At 41.3% G+C, this 22,909-nt stretch overlaps 1 protein-coding gene across 1 annotated transcript in view; it reads left to right on the top strand.

Moving 5' to 3' along the window:
• Positions 1-22,909, top strand: part of SAMD12 (sterile alpha motif domain containing 12) — a 412,259-nt gene that overhangs the window by 236,794 nt on the left and 152,556 nt on the right. The gene's annotated exons all lie outside the window — the stretch shown is intronic.

Raw genomic sequence — 22,909 nt, 5'->3', positions numbered from 1 at the left:
TTTTGCTTTACTTCGCTTTTCACTGAGAGAAAAACATTTTAGAGGTGTGTGTCTGTCTGTGTGTGTGTGTGTATATATATATATATGTATGTATATATAAATACATATATATGTTTACACACACTCTCTAGAAATTTTGAGAACCCTATTTATCATCTTAAAAATAGAATAGTTTTTTAAATAGACTATAGGGAATTTAAAACTGCAGTATTACAACCATATAGTTCTAAACAAGAATCATTAATAATTTCAATATGTTGAAATCACTTAAAAGCCCTATAACTGGAAGTGACAGAATAAAGCTGGATCTTGAAGAAAACCTTAAGTTACACTATAAATTATATGTCTAGGTAAGATTTGGTTGCTGTCAACCTCCATTAACTATAACCCTTTATTTGTTTTATTTTAATGTCCATTGTACACCATTTTAAATGAAAGGATGATAAAATATATATTTTTGAGAGCCTTGGTTATTTTTCAATCTGCAGACTATTGTTAATTGCATGCATACTGATATTGGAGAAATCTGGATCAGCCAGATTTCATGTTATTGCATTTAGATTAACCAATTAATAGTCTATTTGCCTGGGGGAAGTAATGTACTGCCTGAAAGATGACTGTTCTAGAAGGATAAATATAGACTTCGAGTGATATGAAAATATATTGTTTACTTGATATACGTTGTTTGCATTGGTCTCCAGAGACTTCCAATGGTAAATTTACAGATACAGGTACACTGAGTGACTTAAACGTGAATCTGACGTACTGATACACTTTTAAGTTCTTTTAAGAAGTAAACAGAGATTCAAAGGTTTATCACAGGAATGTCCATTGCGGTGCTATTTATAAAACTGAAAAATTAGAAACAACGTAGATGTTCAGCAATATGGAGAGAATCAGATAATTCTATTTGAATTCAGAAGATACAATATAATATAGTCATTGGAATTATATCTTCGAGGAATATATGACAACATGGGAAAGTACTCAAGAAGTAATAGGAAGTAGGGGGGAAAAGGCCATGTATAAAATGTTATTTATAATATGAGCCCAATTTTGTAAAAAGAACATATTTTTATATGCACACAGAAAAGGGGATGCAAATGGTTTTGCCAGTATTTTGATAATGGTTCTCTTTGGGTGGTGAGATTGTGGGTGATTTTAACTGTTTTCTTTATATTTTTCTAAATTTTCCAAATCTTCTACTATAAATCCATATTACGGTTATAATCAGAAAATGCATTCACATTTTGTAAGCTTCAGTCACAAGCGTCGTTCTGCCCTGTTCTATTTAACGTCTGGGGTTTCCTCAGCTCTTTTGTTTTCCTCCCGTGGTGATATGTAGAATGAGACCTGAACTCATCCCGTGCACCTTGGACTTTTTTTTTTTCCCTCTGCTACTGTCAGCCTGCAGTGTGTTTGCTTTGCAAAATCATTTTCTACAACTTTCATTGCCCTAGATTCATAATATATAAGATTTTTCCTGCAATACTACTCAACTCTATTAAGCTAAATACATGTTTGTGTTTTGGGAAGATAATGCTAAGTTCAGCCTTTTCAATTCAGTTGTTGTCATTTTCTTTAGCTTTGAAAAGCTGTGGCTTTAGAACTCTTTCATTCCATTCCCTTTAGAAGAGATCACATTCTCTAGCTCTTGGATATTTTGTCTGCACTAATACTACCCTTTTTTATCGCTTGTCCTTTCCATGTTAATGTTCAAACTCATTTCATGTCAGACAGCTTTTGAAAATCTATTGCCTTATTGAAGTGATGGTTTCTTTTTAAAAAAAATGAAACAAAAATTGACGAGTCGTTGTTGTGACTGATAATAGAAGTTCTGAAGACAGCTGGAGTGGCCTTAAAATATTTGGGGTCTAGGTTTGCTATTATAAGAATTGTAGCTCCATTCCACCCAAGTGAACTGAATGGCTTAACATACATATCATATGGAAATGTACCAGGGGGGTGATATGTGATTTGGTATTGAATATTTGATTCCTCAATTCAGAAAATATTAATCAGTGGAAATAATATGCTAAATAAGTGTAAACAAGTGTCTTAGAATGTTACTTAGTTTTCAGAAATCCATGAGCTTTCCCCTTAAAGAGTGTAACTCACCTCTCCAGTCTCTAGAGATACATTTTCTTTCCCAGCTCACGTAGGACTGTGACTCTGGTGTAATGCAATTAAATTTTTTTTTGTTTTTAAGAAATGTTTTCCAACTAATACATTTAAATGAGGGTTGTTGCCTTCAAAGTAGCCAGTTTTTGAGGAAAGGGACTTATTTCACAGATGATTGTATTTCTTATGTGTTTCCTTCTTACTTTTGGAGGCAATTTCAGAGCTTTAACTGAATCGCAAAAGTTTAGGAAGAACCTAAGTGTCCATCGTTAGGAGACCAGCTAAATGAGTTATGGTACATCCAGGCACTGGAGTATACTTGGAAGTTATAAACGCAAGAATGAAGAATAGTAATGTGGAAGGATCTCTGAGATGCCAGGTGAAGTGGAAAAAACAAGGTGCAGAACAAGGTAGAGAGTATACTGCATTTGCAAATGAGAGAGGGAGAAATAGTAATGTATATCTGCATGTTCTTTGTTTACATAAGAAAATGCTGATGCATAAGAAGCTAATGCAAACTCTACCTATGGGACTGAGAAAAAGATGGATAGAGGACATCTGCTTTTTAAGTCACTTTGTGTCTTGAAATAGTGTGCATTAACTATTTAAAAGAGTAAAATGTTTTAAAAGAAATAAGGAGAAAGAATGAATTTTAGCATCAGATAGGCCTGAATTTTAAATCTCGGCCCCAACCCTTACTGCTGTGTTATTTCAGGGAAGTCACTTAATCTGTCTGTGTTCCAGTTTCCTGTTCTCTGAAAAGTGAGATCAGCAAATCTACTCCCCTCATAGGGATGCTGTAAGAGTTAAACGAGCTCAAATATATACATCACTCAGTGCAGTGTGACAGTAAGTACAGAACATAGTTAGCTATCAGTAATAGAAGCCACAAAATTAAATCAACCTCATTAATTTATATGAAAACTTTATTTTTATAATATCATTTATTGAGCAGTAATTCACAGAATATACAGTTTCCTCAAAGTATAAATTCAATGATTTTTAGTATTGTCACAGAGTCGTGCAACCATCACCACAATTAATTTTAAAACATTTTCATCACCCCCAAAAAGAAACCCGGTACCCATTAACAGTCATTCCCCATTTCCTCCCAAGGCCCCCCCAACTACCAGCCCTTAGAAACCACTAATCTACTTTCTGTCTGTTCACCTATTCTAGACATTTCCTATGAATGGAATCATTCAATATGTGGTATTTTGCAATTGGCTACTTTCACTTAGAATAATGGTTCTAAGGTTTACTCGTGTTGTAAGCATGTGTCAGTATTTCATTTCTTTTTATTGCCAAATTGTATTTCATCATATGAATGTACCACATTTTACTTATCCATTCATCAGTTGGACATTTGTATTGTTTCTGGATCTTGGTTATTATTCATAATGCTATTTTGAATGTACGTTTTTCTGTGGACCTGTTTTCATTTCTCTTGGTTATATACCTGGGCGTGGAATTACTGAGTCATATGGTAACTCCCAGTGTAAGTTACAGGAGCTGCCAGACAGTTTTACATGGCAGCTGTACCATTTTATATTCCCACAAGCAGTGTTTGAGGGTCTCAATTTCTCCACATCCTTGCCAACACTTGTTATTGTCTGTCTTTTTTATTATAACCATTCTAATATGTGTAAAGTGGTATGTCGCTGTGATTTTGATTTTCATTTCCCTGATGGCTAATGATGTTTAACACCTTTTCAAGTGCTTATTGACCATTGTGTATCTTCTGTGGGTAAACATCTGTTCAGATCCTTTACTCATTTTTTAATTGGGTTATTCGTTTTTTCCAATCTTTATCTTGGACCCACCGTGTTTCTCTGTGCTTGATTACCCACTTTATTTATAAGATCTAAAGCTAAATATCAGGCTGCCATTTCCAAAGAGGAACCCCATCCTCAAAGGATGAAGTCTTATTTATCCCCACTAGAGGTGTTCAGAAGAACCTACCACAAACTTGGAAATCAACTCCAAAATGAAACAAATGAACTCTGAAGATCTCCTCTCAAGGAAACAACATTCTTTTGGTTGTAGAAATGATACACACATCAAATCAGTTACCTCAGTTTGTAACCAGACCTCCAAATTAGTTACACCCATCTGAAAGCTCATTCTACTGTGTTTCTAGAAGAAATAAGCTAATAGATAATTAAGGGTAATTTTCCAACTTTTAATTGATGTTTTAAAACTTGTCTTAAACTTTTCATTCTACACCAGTCATTGTCACTCAGTTGCCAGGAGCCCAATGACAGTAATACGGCCAAGGTAGTCACAAATGGGCTAGGAGAGCTCTAGCCAGCCCCTATGGGTTATCTGAACACAGGGAAGGTGAAGTCTCTGCCCTCCTTTTTCTTGCTCTCCTCCTTCTGGATACCGACCAAAGGCAAAAACTATAAGGTGTTTAAAAAAATGTATATGGTGGATTCATAGTAAATGCATCCGTTTATAGGCACTGTCAATGAATCATGACAAAAATTCCTGAAACAGCTCATTATCTAAAGCCAGAACTCTCCTTCAGCTAAAATGCTGGCCTCTGATTTCCCTGCCTTTATTCACAGTGGCCCTGTAACTACCTGACATTTGCAAGCAACATAATCAGTGTTTAGCCCTGCTTTACTGTCGTTCCCTTTGGTGCCTTTGAGGCAGTTCTTCCTTCATTCAGCCTTTTGGTCTTCTGTGTCCTGTCTGTGGAGTGGCCGGGGTGTCCATCTGGTGGTCTTACTTGCTTGCACATTCCTGCAGGAAACTCAGCTGTCTTTTGGGAAATGCAGTACAGAGCTGGAAACGTCATTATTATACTTTCCTTCTGCTCAGTCCATGAGAGACAGGGGGGAAAGGTGCCTTATGTAACACACAGAAGTGGTGCAAATTATTTTGGCGTCTGTCAAATTAATCCATAATCAAGCATATGCGGGGCATCCTTACCTCTTTAATACTGGATATTTCTAGGAAGAAAAACACCCAGGGATACTGAAAGCTATTTCTCATAGCTAATGAGTATAATAAAATGTTTACTGTATGCAAAGCAGTGCACTAATTGTCACATCAACTCCTGACATTTACCCTACCATAATCAGTACTGTTGTTAGCCTCAATTTACATATGGGGAAACTGAGGATGGAGAATTTAATTAACAGACCCAATATCAGACAACTAGTCAAAAAGCATAGTACAGGTCTGTCTGACTTCACAGCAAACTTTTATCCATTACACTTCATCACCTCTGCTCTGTCAACTGAGTAATTCCTATTTCATAGCAACGATGTGATGATTACACGAGATTTTATGTGGAAACTATATAGCATAGTTCATGGCATACTCTGTGGAAGTGGGTTGGCAGACTTATTCTATAAAAAGCTAGATAGTAAGTATTTCAGTCTTTGTAGGCCGTAGAGTGTCTGTTGTAACCACCACATCATGGGAGAACAACCACAGACAATCTTAAATGAATTGGCATAGTAGTGTACCAATAAAACTTTATTTACAAACACAATTTCTAGTCCATAGTTTGTGGACGCTTGCTTCACAGGGTCAGAAATGTAAACTTTTTGTCATCATCGTCAAGATTATTGTTTTATTCTTAGTATCTTCCCTTTTGAGCTGTATACTTTTCCCTCAACCCCAGGGACACTATAGTATGGAACCACTCCTGGGGCGTCGTTTTCAGTGTCTTTCTTGGCTACAAATGCATGGATAGTGTAAAAATGTAATAGTAACTCTGAGGGTTGGGTAAAGGTAAGCAATAGAAAACAATGTTCCAACTGGAGGGTAAGGCAAACAAAGATAGTAAAGGCTGCCATCTTCAAAGGCCTTTTTTTTTTTTTTTTTTTTTTTTGTGGTACGCGGGCCTCTCACTGTTGTGGCCTCTCCCATTGCGGAGCGCAGGCACCGGACGCGCAGGCTCAGCGACCATGGCTCACGGGCCCAGCCGCTCCGTGGCACGTGGGATCTTCCCGGACCGGGGCACGAACCCGTGTCCCCTGCATCGGCAGGCAGACTCTCAACCACTGCGCCACCAGGGAAGCCCGGCCTTTTTAAATTCGTGCCTGCAAACTGAAAAAAAGAAGAGTATGATTGTTTACCAAGGCCAGTTATAGCTCATTAAACATTAGTGTTTCCCGAAGGGCTGTTTCCACATTGTCCAAATATATGTGTCAAATTTTAGTTGAGAATTACATGACCAGATGGACTTTTCCAAAGCTCCACGACACAAATTAGAAACACTATTTTCTAATCCAAGAAGGCTTTTCAGAACCATGTGTACAGATTGAGTATTTTAGTCCAGTCACCCTCACAATGATACTTCAGCAACTGAAGTAGGCCATCTGAATTGAAATAGGCCATCTGGTCCACCACCTTGCTTAAAGAAGGAAGTCTTTGTAGAACACAGCAATAGACTCTTTGAGAAAGTTTCCAATCTCACTTTACAGTTTTGGGCACCAAGACCCAAAGAAGGTTAGAGGATAGTCTGTGGTTACACAGCTAGTCAGTGGCATAACTGAAGCTAGATCCCAGTCTCTTAATTCCCAGGCTGGTATTCTTTTTTCTCATTGTTTTTATTAAGGTATAATTTACATACAGTAAAATTCATTATTTTTAGTGTACAGTTCTGCAAGTTTTAACAAATGCCTACAGTTGTATAACCACCACCACGGTCAAGATATAACAGTTCCATAACTCCAAAAAATACTCTCCCTGGTACCCTTTGTTGTCAACCCCCCTCATTACCTCCAGCCTCTGGAAGCCACCGATATATTTTCTGTTCCTTTAGTTTTGCCTTTTCCAGAATGTCATATAAAGGGAATCATGAAGTCTGGCTGCTTTCACTTGCTATGATGCATTGAGACTTACCAAAGCTGAGTGTGTCACTTGTTCATTCATGCTCACTGTTTAGTATTGAATTGGTTTGATATACCACACTTTATCCGTTCCCCAGTTGAAGGACATCTGGGTTGTTTCCAATTTTGGCAACTACTAATAACACTACTAGAAGCATTCACATACAGGTTTTGTATAAACATCAGTTTTCATTCATTAGCTAAGTACCTAGAAGTGGGATTGCTGGGATGAATCATAAGTATACATTAAACTTCATAAGAAACTGCCAGGCCAGTATTCTTAGGATGATAAAAATAGAAGAACAGCATTATGGAGACTTTCTGAAAATCACTGCATCTTTGCAGCTGTCCTACCTAGCACTTCTTAGAGCCACCATTATTTTAAGAGGGCCCTGCTTTCCTGGGAGTTTCTAATAAGTTGTCTCAAGGTAAGTTTAGGTCAAGTGTGTTTACAGTTCACTCATTAATTCAATTTAAAAATTCTGGCATCAGTGTACAGGCAGTAGGATATGGTTTTCCCCAATTGTCAATGAGAAATGCTTCCTTTGTCTCTTTTCTGAGGAAGAAAATCTAATAATATTTGCAGCTCCTGGGAGAGAAAACATGAGCCAGTCAGATTCCCTCTTACGCGTTCATTAGGTATGTCTGATGGCCCTTTCTAGTATCTCTCAAATTACACTATTTAATTTCCAGGCTTCTCCTCATCTTTTATTCAGCTGTGCCACTGGTGTTACAAATCTGATGCTCACATATCAGTTCTCTTCATACTTGGCTTTTCTGCTTCATCGTTGGATAGCCTTAAGCTTTTCCTCCTTGGTGTTCATCTCTTCCATGAGCGTGGTCATGACTCTCTTGGTTCTCCCCTTCTGTTTCTAGTGGCTCCTCCTTGGGCAGGTGGCTTGCCGCCTTCCTCTACGACTCCCCACATGTTGATGCCCCCTGGGGATGAGTCTTCTCAGCTCTTCTCATTTTGCATGCTCTCTGAAGAGTCTCACCCACTCCCATCGCTTTAACCATCCCCTACTTCAAAGTTACTTTCAAATACATCTTAGCCCTCTATGAAGCTTAAAAGATGTGAACCTCAATATTCCACTGACATCTCAAATTTAAAATATCCAAAGTCAACCCCATCGTCTTTCTCACCATCTCCCCAGCCAATTCTTCTCCCTGTGTTACTTCTCAAGGTTATTAATGCCTTCCTCACACCATCACCTAAATGAAGAGGGCTTAGAGTCACCCCTTTCCCCACCTACTCATGTGTAATCAGTGACCAAACCCTCTGAATTCTGCTCGTAAAAGGACTTTCCAGTCATTCCCCATCTCATCCCCATCCTTGCCACTGTGTTAAATCATCCCTCTTTGGCTCCTTCCCAGGCCATTAGAATAACCTACTAGTTATTATTTGATCTCCAGTTACTATTTGATCTCTACTAGTTATTATTGGATCTCCAGTCTCTGCCCTGCCCCATTCACTCTCCTTTAATTAACTTCCCACTTCTATCGCCAGAGTTAATTTAAATATATTTCTGACAACGTTATTTCCCTCCTAAAAGCTTTGATGGCTCCCAGTTGCCTACGGAATACAATCCAAATGCTTTAGCATTCCATAGAAATCCATTTTAAGGCATTTCATAGATGTATTCACTTTGGGCAAGTTACTTGTCGGAGATTAAGTTTCCTTAGTTGTAAAAATGGGGATAGGATCTATTTCACGGAGCTGTTATGAGTACGGTATAATAAAACTCATGAAAGGACCAAGCTTTGGTGAGATACAACCTCTTCTGAGAAGCCTTACCTTATCTCTCAGGCAGAACCAATCATTCCCTCTTGTTCATCACTAAGCACTTTGTTCACACTAATAGTCTATTCATTACACAGTGTCTGTTGAGTATCTATTTGTTCTTCCATCCAGTGAGCAACAGGCTCTGTGGTAGGTACTAGGGATAAAAAGGAACACCCAGTCTAGCAGTAGGGATAGGATATCAATGCCGTGGTAGAGATGCGTAGGTGTAGAGTGGTGGCACAGAACTGGAACTTAACCTCATCTGGGAATTGGGGGAGACTGGGAAGGAAAACTTGCCAACGGTGTAGCTCATGAACTAGATCTTGAGGGATAAAAGTTTTGACAGATGGACATGAGCTGGCATGAGGCAGGAGGAGAAGCTTGTCCAAGAGCATGGGGGCATGCAGTCTCTTTGTCTCCCCTGCAGATCATGGGCAACCACAGTTGTCTTCTGATTTTGCTGTGCTCTCCTACCTCCTAGTACAGTGTCGCACAGAGAGTGGATCCTCTGTTTAAATGTATTTTGCTGATTTCAGTGTAATGGTTGCCCTTTTCTCTTATTTACCAGCTCTATTTCATTTTCAACATCATCTTCTCAAAACAGTGCATGCAGTATAAATTTTAAATGGATTTGTAATGTACGAGAGAGACTACAAAGCCATTTTGCGTTATCCATGAGCAGAATTGCCAAAAGTATCTTTTATTCCTTTGTGATCTTTTTGTATTGACTAGTAAAAACAACGGCAGTGGCTCTTAAATGTGTAAACCTTTGGCAAGGGCTCTTAAATATATAAGCCACCCCACCTACCTTGAGTTGTTTGGCCTAATATTTTGAAGTCTTCTGTGTTCTCCTGAGTGACACTGTCAAGTGACTGTAGAATGAACCTTTTCTCCTAAAACCCAGTTAATGGCCCAGGGGTTCATGATGGGTGAGGACGTTGGATTCATAATTTTATAGGATTGTGTGCAAATTATTCTTCTGTCACTGGGGTCTTTCATTGACACTTTTTCACTCAGCGTTATTTGATTATGTCCTTTCCCAGTTGCCTCCAAGACAGCATTTCTTCAACCTGCTACCTTCTTGGGCTTTACCCACAATACATTTCCAAGTCTTCACACCCTGTTACACAGATTTTGCGGCTAGGAATATTTCTAATTTTATCAGGTCTTTGAGCCTTCAGAAGAATTCTCCTTGGTATGAGCTTTATATGTAAAGACTTAGGTCTTTAAAGATAAAGCTCGTAAACACAGACTTCTTTGGGGGAGTATTAAGCTCACACATCAGTTCATTAGTAGGAGTTAGCATTGTGACAGGTACACCCTAGCTAGCATCCTTTCCTATTTCATTTTCATTCTCGAGTCCATTGTGGCCAGTTCATTCAAGAAGGTGTTTTGTTTGAAATGAGGCTTGACGTGAACCCTTGCCTTTAATCTGTTGCAGTCTTCATGGCTGAGAAATAGTCTGCTTATTCCGAGTACCGCGATGGTCCCTCTAACTAGCGTATGGTAGAAGTGTTCACGCATCTTTCTAATTTGGACATGCTCTATCAGGAATTAGCCTTGTCATTACTTCTTCACAACTCAATGTTTTATGGCATCTTTTACATGGTGAAGAGTTCCTGTAAGGGCACCACAAAGACTCCAAATGCTTCACGTCAGCCTCTGCAGAAATCACCCACCTTGAAATTCTTTACCATTGTTGCGTTTTCATTAAATGTAGTAAATGAAATTAAAAATATATTTGAGGGAATTCCCTGGCTGTCCAGTGGTTAGGACTCCACAATTTCACTGCCGAGGGCCTAGGTTCAATCCCTGGTTGAGGAACAAAGATCCCACAAGCCATGTGGCACAGCCAAAAAATATGTATATATTTGATGTTTCTTGTTTGGACAATTCAAGATGGCCATGAAATTGCATTGTTATGTCACCTTGTGGCTTGACCGTGGATTTGGAGAATCTTCAATGACTGATATTGCACTGAAGAAAGATGATATATGGGTTTTCCACAACTGACATTGGTTCATTTCTTTGGGGTATGTTTAGACCCTGAAATCTTGGCTCTGTGGTATTCAAATCTCCTATGGGCCTTTCAAAAGGCTGTTGTAGTAAGGCAATGGCATGTGGACCTGATGAGAGAAAATCAAAGCCATTTTCAAGGATGCAGTGAGCTGTTTCGGCTTTTCTAAGAAGAAATAGAGAAATGTGCCATCTGTGTGCTTTAGAATTTCTGTCCTTAAGATCGTACATGGTCTACTTTCTATGTGGCTTTTTTCTTTGGAGCCACTAATTCTCGGTGCCTGGAGTAAAGTTCTACATAGTGTAGATGTTCAAGGTCCTCCTTGCATCCAGGTTTCTACGTGCCAATTCTAGAAGGCCCTGTACTATGAATGGCCCAGCCAAGAATTAAAATCTTCAGTTCATCTCGGAAATAACCCCTCCATTCTTCATATCCCTTTTTTGTTCCTTTATCCCTCTATAGTAGCAATAATCATTCAGTAACTCATCTAAAAAATGTTTACTGAGATTTTACCAGGTGCCCAGCAGTATATGCTGCGTGTTAGGGATACGGGGATGAATGTGACATTCCTTGACTTTGAAGTCAAGTGAAAGAGACATGAGGAGTAACAGAGGTAAATGTAGAATTCTAGAATCATGTAGGGAGGTCACCTGATTTAGAAGGAATGTTTTTTTAAGGGACCTCCATACTGTTCTCCATAGTGGCGGTATCAATTTACATTCCCACCAACAGTGCAAGAGGGTTCCCTTTTCTCCACACCCTCTCCAGCATTTATTATTTGTAGATTTTTTGTTGCTGGCCATTCTGACTGGTGTGAGGTGATACGTCATTGTAGTTTTGATTTGCATTTCTCTAATGATTAGTGATGTTGAGCATCCTTTCATGTATAGCTGATTCACTTTGTTAGACAGCAGAAACTAACGCAACATTGTAAAGCAACGATACTCCAAAAAAGATGTTTAAAAAAAAAAAACGAAGGAATGTATCAGGAAAGTTTCCAAGAGTAAGTGACCTCTGAACTAGGCTAGGTGCTATAGTTAGCAGGGTGTGTTTATTTTCTCTTTAATCATAGAGCAAATATAAAATCGCCAAGATGATAAAAGATTTGGAGAGGTATGCCATGCCATTAAAGTATATTTACTAACAAATCATAGATTTACTACTGAGTGCCTGCCATGTGTCCACCTTTACCGGATGTTTGTGAAATTCAGTAAGCAAGACAGACCTGGTTCTCACGTACATGGATTTTGTGTTTTAGTGGGGAAGGCACTCATCAAAGAAAGAATCATAGTAACATGATGAGTGATGTGAAAGGGGATGCTAATTACACTTTGGGGCGTGAGTAAGCAGAGGGAATTCCCTGATTCTGAGGGATCAGGAAAACCTCCCTCAGGAAGCTGAGATCTAAAAGAGGAAGAGGCATTAACTAGGGCAAGTGGGGCTTGGGAAGATGTCCCGGTGGGAGGGAACAACCTGTTCTCAGGTCAAGGTTGAGAAGGAAGCTTGGTGCGTTCCAGGAACACGAGGATGGCTGGTATGATTAGAGGGTGGGGAGTGAGTAAGAAGGGAAGCAAGCCAGCAGGAAGTGAGGCTGGAAGGGGACCCAGTGGTGATATGAATGCCTTGTTTGTTTGCTCTCCTTAAGGGCTTTAGAGACAGTGGGGAGATACTGAAGAATTGGGGACCAGACACTATCCTGATCAGATTTTTGTATCAAAAGAAGAGAAGATGCACTGGGGAAGGAAAAATGGGGCCAGACCTCCAGTCAGGAAGTTGCTGCATTAATCTGTGCAGAAGATGATGACAACCTGAGTGAGGGTGGTGGCAGTTGGGGATGGAGAGAAGTCAACTCAAGAGCCCAGGCGACCTGGGATGGTAGATCGAGACCCAGTGAATGAGAGGGTTGTAAACTAGCACCCTTCCCTCCTCTGCACCACAGTCTGCCCCCTCAAATCCATGACCCCCCCTGCAGCAGAATTTTCGGGGCATGCTTCTTCAAAATGTAGATTTCTGGACCTTACCTTGGAACTGTCAAGTTAGGCTCTCGAGCCCAGGCGTCAGTATTTTAAACAGCTTCATCTCTTACGCTTATGAAAGCTTGAGGGCCATGGCCCAGCACTGTGTAGATTCAGCACACACAGTACACCAGGTACTCATCCCTCTTGTAGCATCAGAGTAAAACTCCCTTTGGGCTTAATGAGTTTGCTTGTCGTAACCATGTGAACTCAGACGGAGGCTTCAGCCCTTGGAGTGCATAAGGGTATCTCATCTTAAAGCCCAAAATGGAATGGAGCCCACGTGGCCCTTTATCTGCAGTTCTCAGGAGACAACACCACTGAAATCCCGCATCTACAATTCCCCAGGTGAAATGAAACAAGTTCTCCTGGGCAGTCAATCCCACAGGGCCACAAAGAAGGTACTTTACACAGAGCCTCCACTATTTCCTGCACGTAGCAGGTATCAGGGCAGAGCTGTCACGGCAGGACCTCCAGTAAAGCTAGAAGAGGGGAGGAGAGACAGAAGAGTACTTGCTTCAGCTCCACCAAGAACAGTTTAGGTGTTCATATTGGAAATCATGGAGGGTTCATCGTTTGGCAGCCATCTTCAAAATCATTAATACCTAATATTAGTGTTAGATGCTGTTTTTATTTCTGTACAGAGGCACAGGTATCACAAAGGGGAACCTTGGAGCTAATATTGATTGTGTACCTATTTGCACATTTGGCATTTTAAATTCCATATTTAGTCCATACAGTAATTTTGCAAGGTAAAGCTCATGAACCCCATTCTACAGATAAAGAAACTGAGGCCCAGAGAGCTGCAGTGCCACACAATTAAAAAGTGGGTGCACAGGGTTCTTCAGAGAAGCATAACCAATAGGAGATAGATATATAATATTGTATAGGAGGTATATATATAAGCAGGGGCGGGGGAGGGAGAGAGAGATGGATTGACGATTGATTGATTGACTGACTGACTGAATATAAGGAATTGGCTCACGTGATTACGGGGGCTAAGAAGTCCCAAGATTTGCAGCCAACAAGCCGGAGACCCAGGAGAGCCAATGATACAGTTCCAATCTAGAAACTGGCAGGCTGAACACCCAAGAACAAGTGTTTCTGTTCAAGTCCAAAAGCAGGGAAAAAACCCAATGTCCCAGCTCAAGGCAGTCAGGCAGGAGAGGTTCCCTTTTCCTTGAGGGAGGATCAGCCTTTTTGTTCTGTGCAAGCCTTTGACTGGTTGAGGCCCACCCACACTGGGGAGGGCAGTCTGCTTTACTCGTCTACCTATTCAAATGTTAATCTCGTCCAAGAAACACCCTCAGAGACACACTGAAAATAACATTTGCCAAATATCTGAGCACCCCATGGCTCAGTCAGGTTGACACATAAAATTAATCACCACAGTGGGTAAGATAACTAGTTGTCTTCAAAACCAATGCGCTTTCTTTCCAGCCTACCTGCCTGCTGTGCAGTATCTCTTCTTTCAAAGATGCAATTTTTTCTTGTATAAAAAACTCCTGATGCCGATGCATTTTTAAATGTTAACACTTGAGCCTGTTCAAATAAAAGATTTCTCTTAATAGCTTGCTCATGGCACATGGTTATCACTGCCCATCCCGCATTTTCCATTAGTTGGGGCTGCTAGGAATGGGAGGTGTGTGGTTCCACTGGGCCGCCTCCTGAGTACCTGAGATTTGGGGGCACTAAGAAATCAAATTTGTTTATCTCCCAACTTGACATCATAATGAAGCAGAGATGCCAGCCCAGCATTTCCTGATGCCCCCAAATATCCTGAGTAATCTTAATCTTGTTAGATCAATGACGTGAAATTTCGCTAGTTGCCATTTTAATTGATCTAATTGAAATTGATTTGGCATAAATGAGTGCACAGAAAATTATTAACAGTGACCTCAAAGGTTTCAAGTGTCTGCTATGTAAGACGTGATGGGGCTTTGATTTACACATCTGAAGGCTCACTCTTTCCAAGATACGCCAGAGAAGTGAAACAGATGTTTAGCACTGAAAACCATTAAACATTGATGAGGGTAGTAAACGGAGAGTCTGAAAACATATGAGAAGCATTTGACTATACTTTTCAGTTCATCCCTTTCCTATCACGTTGGTTGGTTGTCATGAATCGTGTTTACTATAAACTACATATGTAGATGTTTATTCCTGTAAGTATTGGGAAATTTGACTTTTGTTATTTGTGTCTCTAAAATTCAGACCACACCATGGAAGGGAGGAAGAGATGAAATAATAGTAGAATAAATTTCATTGACTTAAAATTATTTTGTATTTTTTTAAATTAATTGATCCTCTCCTGAGGCTTGGATATTTGTTTTGTTACACAAAGAGTTTTACTCTAATAATTTTGATCTAGCAGGATTTGACATATATTTAGGCGTAAATAAATGGCCTGTAATTTTCTTTCTAGTTCTGAAATTTTAGATGTGCATTAGCTTTTCTGCTTCCTCTCTCCCTTTCCCTCTTTTTTTCTCCCCAACTTCTCCCCACTACCCACTTACTTTTTCACTGGAGACTCCTCTCTGCCCACAGAAGAACTGTTAGAAATTTATTAATTAAAGACCAGTTTCTGCTCGTTTGTCAGGGACGATCATTTTTAGAGGTGATTTTCTGGTTTAATTAAATGAACATGTCACTCAGTCAGATGAATTCATTTATATTTATTTATCTCGTTCTTCAGGCTGGAATTTCTTAGCAGGGTCTTGGGCTCATCACATTTGCTCACAGAATGAACTGAAAAATGTCTCTTATGTCTGTTTAAAAGGCTCGCGAATAATTACTCCTCCCCGTAGAATTTGTATAAGCAAAGCCAGGATTAGCAAATGTGCAGATAGTTGTTTTCGCTTGTCGAGGTCATCGAGGGATCCATATTTGAGTACGTCTTTGCACACACATGTGTCTGTGTGTGCTAGGGCAGGAAAGGGAGGAATACCCATCACCACAGTCCCTTCAGACCTTCAGAAAGTGCCGGAGGTAATGTTTTAACCACCTGTGTGTCTTTACTCGCCTTCTCAAAATGCTAATGGACGGTGCAAGGTGTAAATGCTACCCAGTCTTTCCCATCAGATTTTTGGACAGATTACCTACTGAGTATAGACTGTGTCTAACATTATAATAGGCGCTCTAGGGTATGAAAATGGAATGAACGTACTTATTCATTCACTCATTCAACAACTTTTGTTGAGTACCTACTACGTGTCAGGCTAGGTGTTAGGACTCAGTGATAAACAGCGCAATCCTTGGAACTGGACAAGTAGGGCAGCTGCAGAAGACTCACCAGAGTCTTTTTGGCATGAGCGAATCATGTTCCCTTTCCAGAAGGCTGACGCACGGGTTCTTAGGGGTTCTAAGCCGCTTTTCTAGAACACCTGAAAGGGGTAAATGCCACCTTGAATTCTTCCAGGAAGAAACAAGTGCAGTTAAAGCAGTTCTCCACCTCACTGAGAGGAGAGAAAAAGACGGTGATGCCCACCTGACCTCCGTAGACTTCTATTTAGACTTTCTGGTGATCTCACAACCACAGATATGAACTCCTTAATCACCCGTCCTTTGTGGCAAAATGCTCTGTGCTAAAACACCGTTCCCTCGTAACACACGTTGCCTTTTGCACTTCTGTAGTACAAACAGGCTTTGACTCCACCTGGGGTTTTGGGGGTTTTGCTTTTTATCTTAAATGGTCTGGAGACAAAACTGGGTTTAAAGGGCTTGAACGTTGAGTTTCCAACAGCTTAACGAGTTACTCCATAATGGAACAGGCACAATTTTAATCTTTAAGTCATCCTTTTGTTTTCTTCTCTGCAGCATAATAAGAGCTGAAATTATGACGGCATGGCAGTTTTTACTGTGAGAGACAGTTGCAGTGGGACCCAACTGGTCCCTTGAGTTAACCCAGCACTGGGGTTAAGAACAGCCAGCTTGAGTTCCCTCATCCTTAAAATAGTTCCTGGTAGATAGAAAGTGCCGTGACAGTAAAGATAATTGAAATAATTATTACTTAGACTCTGGGGAGCCTATATCCTATTCAAGCCCTGGGCTTAGAAAGAAAAGCCTGGGAAAGAGTTTACTTCTTTGCCCCTTGATACAGGTGTGGTAAGTGTTTACCGTGGTGGAAATCCCACTGCCCAGCTAGAGAGGAAAAGGTGATTGGGTGTCTCCAAAGGTAGGAGAATAGCTTCAGCTTAGGAACTCCATCCCAGACTTTATAAGGGCAGCTCATAGAGTATTCGATTGGATATACATTCACTGAGCACATTAGTATATGCTAGGTACTGTACTAGGCCCAAGACAGTGTCTGCCTTCAAGGACCCTTCAGCCCAATGAATATTCCAAAATATATCATTCATTATGTTTATTATGTATCAGCTCTGTTCTAAGCACTCCATTTACACTGTCATTATATCCTTCCAACAACTGTATGAGATGGGAGCTCTTATTATCCCTGTTCAGCAGATTAAATAGCTGAGGCACAGAGAATTGAAGAGACTTAAACCAGGTCACACAATTTAAGAAGTGACAGAGCGAGGGTTTGAACCCAGTCTCTCTCCAAAGCCCTGCTCTTAGACACCATGTTACGTGTGTAGCTATAACTGTGGCTACCCTGTGAATATATTTCGTCATTCGTTTGTGCCAAGTTCCATGCCAGGTACTAGAGTTACAGTTGGGAACAGAGTAGAAATGGTCCCTGCCCTAGGTGACTTTTAGAACCTGGGGGGGGGAAGTAAATGTGAGGAAAGAAAGAAGCCTGCATATAAATATAGTCACATCTCATTTAATGCCACCCCCTAAGGCACTGATTCATTATAACTACTTCTTTCTTAAATGTTTCCTTTAAAAAGATTGTTTAGACCTATAACTATCCATATAGTATTACTAACCTGTATTTTATCCCTTCTCTGAGCACTTCCCCACTCTGTCATCCAGTGGGCTGCTACAGCACACCTTAGTGTGTACACACAGCCCGTTAACATGGGACTACTGCTCTGGAATATTTTCAACCAATCAGTAACCTTTCTTCATATTCTAAGGTAATTGTGCTCCCTTCGTTATAGTTATCCTGCTTTGGCCTCTCTTCTTGCCATTTATATTATCATCTGGTGACCAGTTTTGACTATAATGGCAGAAAGAAAAGGCATGCAAGGGAGAGTGTTGGAACTGAAGCAAAAAAAACAAAAACAAAAAAGTACATCATCACAGGTGTAAAACTTCAAGTTCTATAGAGACGCACATTTGTTTTCAAGGTTTCAGATTTGCTTTCTGTAGGGACTCAAATTTGCTTTCAAAGAAGCAAAGGATAAAGATTAGCAGGAAATTAGGAATTATCTGGACCTAATGAAAGACAGTAGGAATATCACAAAGTTGGCCACTGGTTGTTGGAAACAATCTACAGCAAAAGTTACGTGAGACTTCGTTAGATTTGGAAGAGTGGCTGCCGTTGTCCGGTGCCAGAGAGGCATCTCCAAAGGAGCTGTACTGCACTGCCCCCTGCAGCATTGTTCAGTTAGCACATCCCTCTCTGGGGTCCTTTCCACAGGAAATGAGGTGTGTGTGTGTGTGTGTGTGTGTGTGTGTGTGTACTGTAAAGTTGTGTCAAGGGTAATGAAGGAAAAATTGAAAATGCAAAGAGAGGCTCTAAGTTAGACTGGGGCGTAACAGTGACATTTAAGTGGTGACAAGAAAGAGAAATCAGGGTCGCTAGGTAAGGAGTAGGGGAAGAACAAGCAGGCTGATGGAAAAGCGTGTGCTAAACTCTGGAGCACACAAGACGTTAGCAATACTTGGGAACTGAACACAGGCCACAGGTTGGACCCCAAGGGAAAGTCACGTGGCCTGGACACAGCAAGGGCCAGATCTTGCAGGGACTCAGAGCCACAGTCAGGATTTGGAATAGAGTCTCAATAAGTGTAATGAGAAGCCATTAAAGGGTTTTAAGCAGAGGAGTGATGAGGTCTCATTTACATTTTTGAAAGATCATGCAGGCAGCTGTGTGGAAAATGGATTGGACGAGGGCAGGGATGGAACTGGGAAGGTCAGTGACTTGCAGAAATCCTGGTGAGAACAGGTGATGGTTACAACTAGGGTGGTGGCCACTGAACAGGGACAACAGAGTGGCTCTGTTTGCAGGTAGGATCAACAGGCCTTGGTGATGGATTGGGTGTGGCCAAGGGGAAATCCAGGGTGAGTCCAGGCTGCTGGCCTGAGCTGCAACACAGGTGGAGGAGCCTGCAAGGGGGAGTATGAGACAGAGGCTGGACTGGGAAGTGAAGAGATCAGCTTGGAACACGTTAAGTTTGAGGTGCCTTTGAAACATGGAAGAAAGCGGTCCGGTGTCTGAGTATGGAGCTCCAGTGAAGGCTCGGCACAGAATGTGCAGGTTTAGGAATCATGAGAGTATGTGTATCAAAGGTGCTGGGGGGGGGGGGGCGCGGTGCGGTGCAGTCGCCTGACCAGGAAGCAGTCCTGACCTTTACTTACAGTAAGTCTTGTCTTATGTCAAATAAGAGAGCTGCAGGGGACTTCCCTGGTGGCGCAGTGGTTAAGAATCTGCCTGCCAATGCAGGGGACACGGGTTCTGAGCCCTGGTCCGGGAAGATCCCACATGCCGCGGAGCACCTAAGCCAATGGGCCACAACTACGGAGCCTTTGCTCTAGAGTCCGCAAGCCACAGCTACTGAAGCCCGCGCGCCTAGAGCCCGTGCTCCGCAATAAGAGAAGCCACCACAATGAGAAGAAGCCTGCACACCACAACAAGCCCCCGTGCAGCAATGAAGACCCAATACAGCCAAAAATAAATTAGTAAATAAATAAATTTATTTTTTTAAAAAAGAGAGAGAGCTGCAGGGATAGGCTCCAAGTGCCCTGGGTGTGCTTCCCTCACTGGGTCGCCCATCCCGTGTCTCTTTTTTTTTTTTTTTTTTTTGTGGTATGTGGGCCTCTCACTGTTGTGGCCTCTCCCGTTGCGGAGCACAGGCTCCGGACGCGCAGGCTCAGCGGCTGTGGTTCACGGGCCCAGCCGCTCCACGGCATGTGGGATCTTCCCGGACTGGGGCACAAACCCGTGTCCCCTGCGTCGGCAGGCGGACTCTCAACCACTGCGCCACCAGGGAAGCCCATCCTGGGTCTCTTTTGATGAAGGTTGTTCAAATGAAGATCAGAAAAGGCTTTGAGAGGGACAGGAGGCTGTACTGAGGAGAGAGATCACAAAGCAACATTGTGAGGCTGTACACCACGCCCTGTCCTCTGCCAGCTCCCCGCTCCCAGCATTACTTTTGTTGATATTAGGATAAACTGTCACAAACTGACTCAAAGAACGAGCCTCAGAGTCAAAGAACCTAGGTTGTGATCCCAGCTCTGTCCCTCCCCACCTATGAGGCAAATGTCACATCCTCTCTGAAAGTAAGTTTTCTCTGCTATCAAATGAGAAAAAAAGTATCTAGCTCACAGAGTGGCTATGGGATGCAGAGAGAGATTTTTGCAAAGATTTGTCATGGATCTGAATAAATGGTAGACAGGAAGCGGATCCACACCTAAGAGCACATTCTTTCCAGAGATTAGTAAAAGGATGAAGTATGTGTTTTATAAGGCTATTCCAATCAGCCAAACACTGAATTTCTGTTAAAAATTCTGTAGTCATCTCAAGCCAGCGAGATGAGCGAGAGGGCGTTGTATAAGATATATAGCTTTATCGCTGCCATTAAATTGCTTCTGACAGAGGCCAGTTTCTTTGTCAACCAGAATGACAGTCATTAGTGTACCAACACCTAAAGACAGGTTTTCATTGTCTGTGAACAAGTCTGGAGGATGGTATAGAAGCTTCTATAGATAGCTGTGCGTTTGGGTCCTTTTGATGATTTCACTTGATCAGGATATATAACTTGTTAAAGAATCATTCCTAATGTTTCGAGGTTCTTTATGAGTACATAAGGAGGACATTTTATAAAACAGTTTTTGCCTTTACAGTAAGTACCCTACACACGAACCTTCAAGTTGCGAACTTTCAAAGATGTGAACGTGTGTTCGCATGTCCAGTCACGTAAGTTAGTTCATGTGTCTGGCATACATTGTCACGTGCTTGCATCCTCTACAAGTGGTTGTGCTTTTGTGTACTTTACTGTACAGTACTATATAGAGTATGGTAGTACAGTATCTTTATTTCAAGCCCAGGATGTCCAGAAGCAAGTGTACAAGCAGTGGTGATGTAGCTGGTACTACTGTACTTTTCAAGGTACTGTACTGTAAGATTAAAAATGTTTTCTTTATTTTTTTTGTTTTTATGTATTATTTGTGTGAAAAGTATTATAAAGCTATTACAGTGTGGTACTATATAGCCAATTGTGTTAGTTGGGTACCTAGGCTAACTTTGTTGGACTTAGGAACAAATTGGACTTACGAACGTGCTCTCAGAACGGAACTCGTTCATATGTAGGGGACTTACTTTATTATTGTGGGACTAGAAGAATCCCTACCACAACTACCAGCAAATTGTCCATTCTCTACCACTGTTATACCCTTGCTTCCATTATTGATGGAGTGGAATGTGTTTTAATGTTCTTTGTGTTTTCATGTTCTACTGAGAAATAGTCATGGTCATTACCTAGGTCAGCATGTGTATCTGCTAAGCATCTCCTGTGTGCCCAGCACGTTTGGACTCAGAATGAAGACTCATCCTTGTTTTTCATTGACTCTGCAACTGGAGAACAATACAGGAGTATTTATGATTTGATACTCATTGGAATCGTACATAATTAGGTGCTCTAGAACAGCTCTGTCCAGTAGGACTTTCTGAAATGATGGAAATATTCTAGCTCTGCACTGCTCGGTACAGTAGCCACCAACCACCTGTGGCTGTTGAACGCTTGAAATGTGGTTAGTGTGACTCAGGGGCTGAGTTTCTAATTTCATTTTGATTTACATTTAATCAGCCATATGTGGCTACTGGCTACCATAATGAACGGTGCAGCTCCAGTATTTCTAAGGAGATATGGCTGTGGGCTCCAAGAACTCAGGAAGGAGATAGGACTGCAGCCTGATCTTAGAAGTAGGGAGGAAACTGGAGGACAACTCCACCTAGGGTAACAGCATGAACAGAGGCTTTGAGGAAGGGGAAAGTGTGCACTTTGTGAACATTACAGAGGGAAGAGCACTGAGGGTAATTAGATGAGTGAGACTTTCTGAAAGTGTCAGGGAAGAAGTTTCTAGAGTCTAGACCATTCCTCTATTTCACAAGTTTGGTATGAGTATTTTACCTGCATTAAACCTCCCATGTTTGGAATAGGGTTGCATAGTATTGATTTTGTTATGCTTTTTATGAATAAATGAATTCCATAGAGTTATACCATACAGTGTACCAGGTGTTCATCGAAACTTTCAATACAAATCCAATGAGAATCTAAAGGTAATTAAGAAGCGATTACATAGCAGAGGTTAAAGGAACCCACAAGGGTTGTTTAGTCACCCAGAGGCTAACAACAGCAGAAGCCAGAGGGAGCAAAGTGAGGGACTGTATCCACGGAGTCTGTGGAGAGCCAGAGCCATGGGAGAGGGGTTAGCTGCCTGGAGACACAGTAGCAGAGAGGTGTAGGCTGTGCGGAACCATCCAGTCCAAGCAGGGAGAGAACGAGAGAATAGTGAAACCTCTTGCCTGCTGCCTCCTGCTGGTGCCTTTCACTAGAGAAAGGCAGCCAGAAGCAAGATGGCATGAGATCACAGGTAACGCAGTCCACAGGAGTCAGCCTCCCATCAGAGCTGGACAGAAAAAGGCGAGAATGGATCATGGAGAAGGGGCAGGGAAAGGAGGTAGAAATAAACAACTCTCTTTTTTTTAACGTTTAAAAAAGTAGTGTCTTAGTTAGTGCTGCTAAAACAAAAATACCATAGGCTGGGTGACATAAACAACAGAAATTTATTTCTCACAATTCTGGAGGCTGGGAAGTCCAAGACCAAGGTGCTAGCTGATTCCGTTCCTGGTGAGAACTCTCCTCCTGGTTTGCAGACAGTTGCTTCCTTGCTGTGTCCTTGCATGATTTGGCGGGGGGTGGGGGGTGGGTGGCGGGTAGCAGTAGTATAGGTGGGAGAAAGAAGGAGAAAGCAAGCTCTCTCATGTTTCATGTTA

This window comes from Delphinus delphis, chromosome 17 (genome assembly GCF_949987515.2).
Source record: "Delphinus delphis chromosome 17, mDelDel1.2, whole genome shotgun sequence".
Taxonomy (NCBI): domain Eukaryota; kingdom Metazoa; phylum Chordata; class Mammalia; order Artiodactyla; family Delphinidae; genus Delphinus; species Delphinus delphis.
The sequence above is the reverse complement of the archived record's forward strand: the minus strand, read 5'-3'. Positions and strand labels throughout refer to the sequence as shown.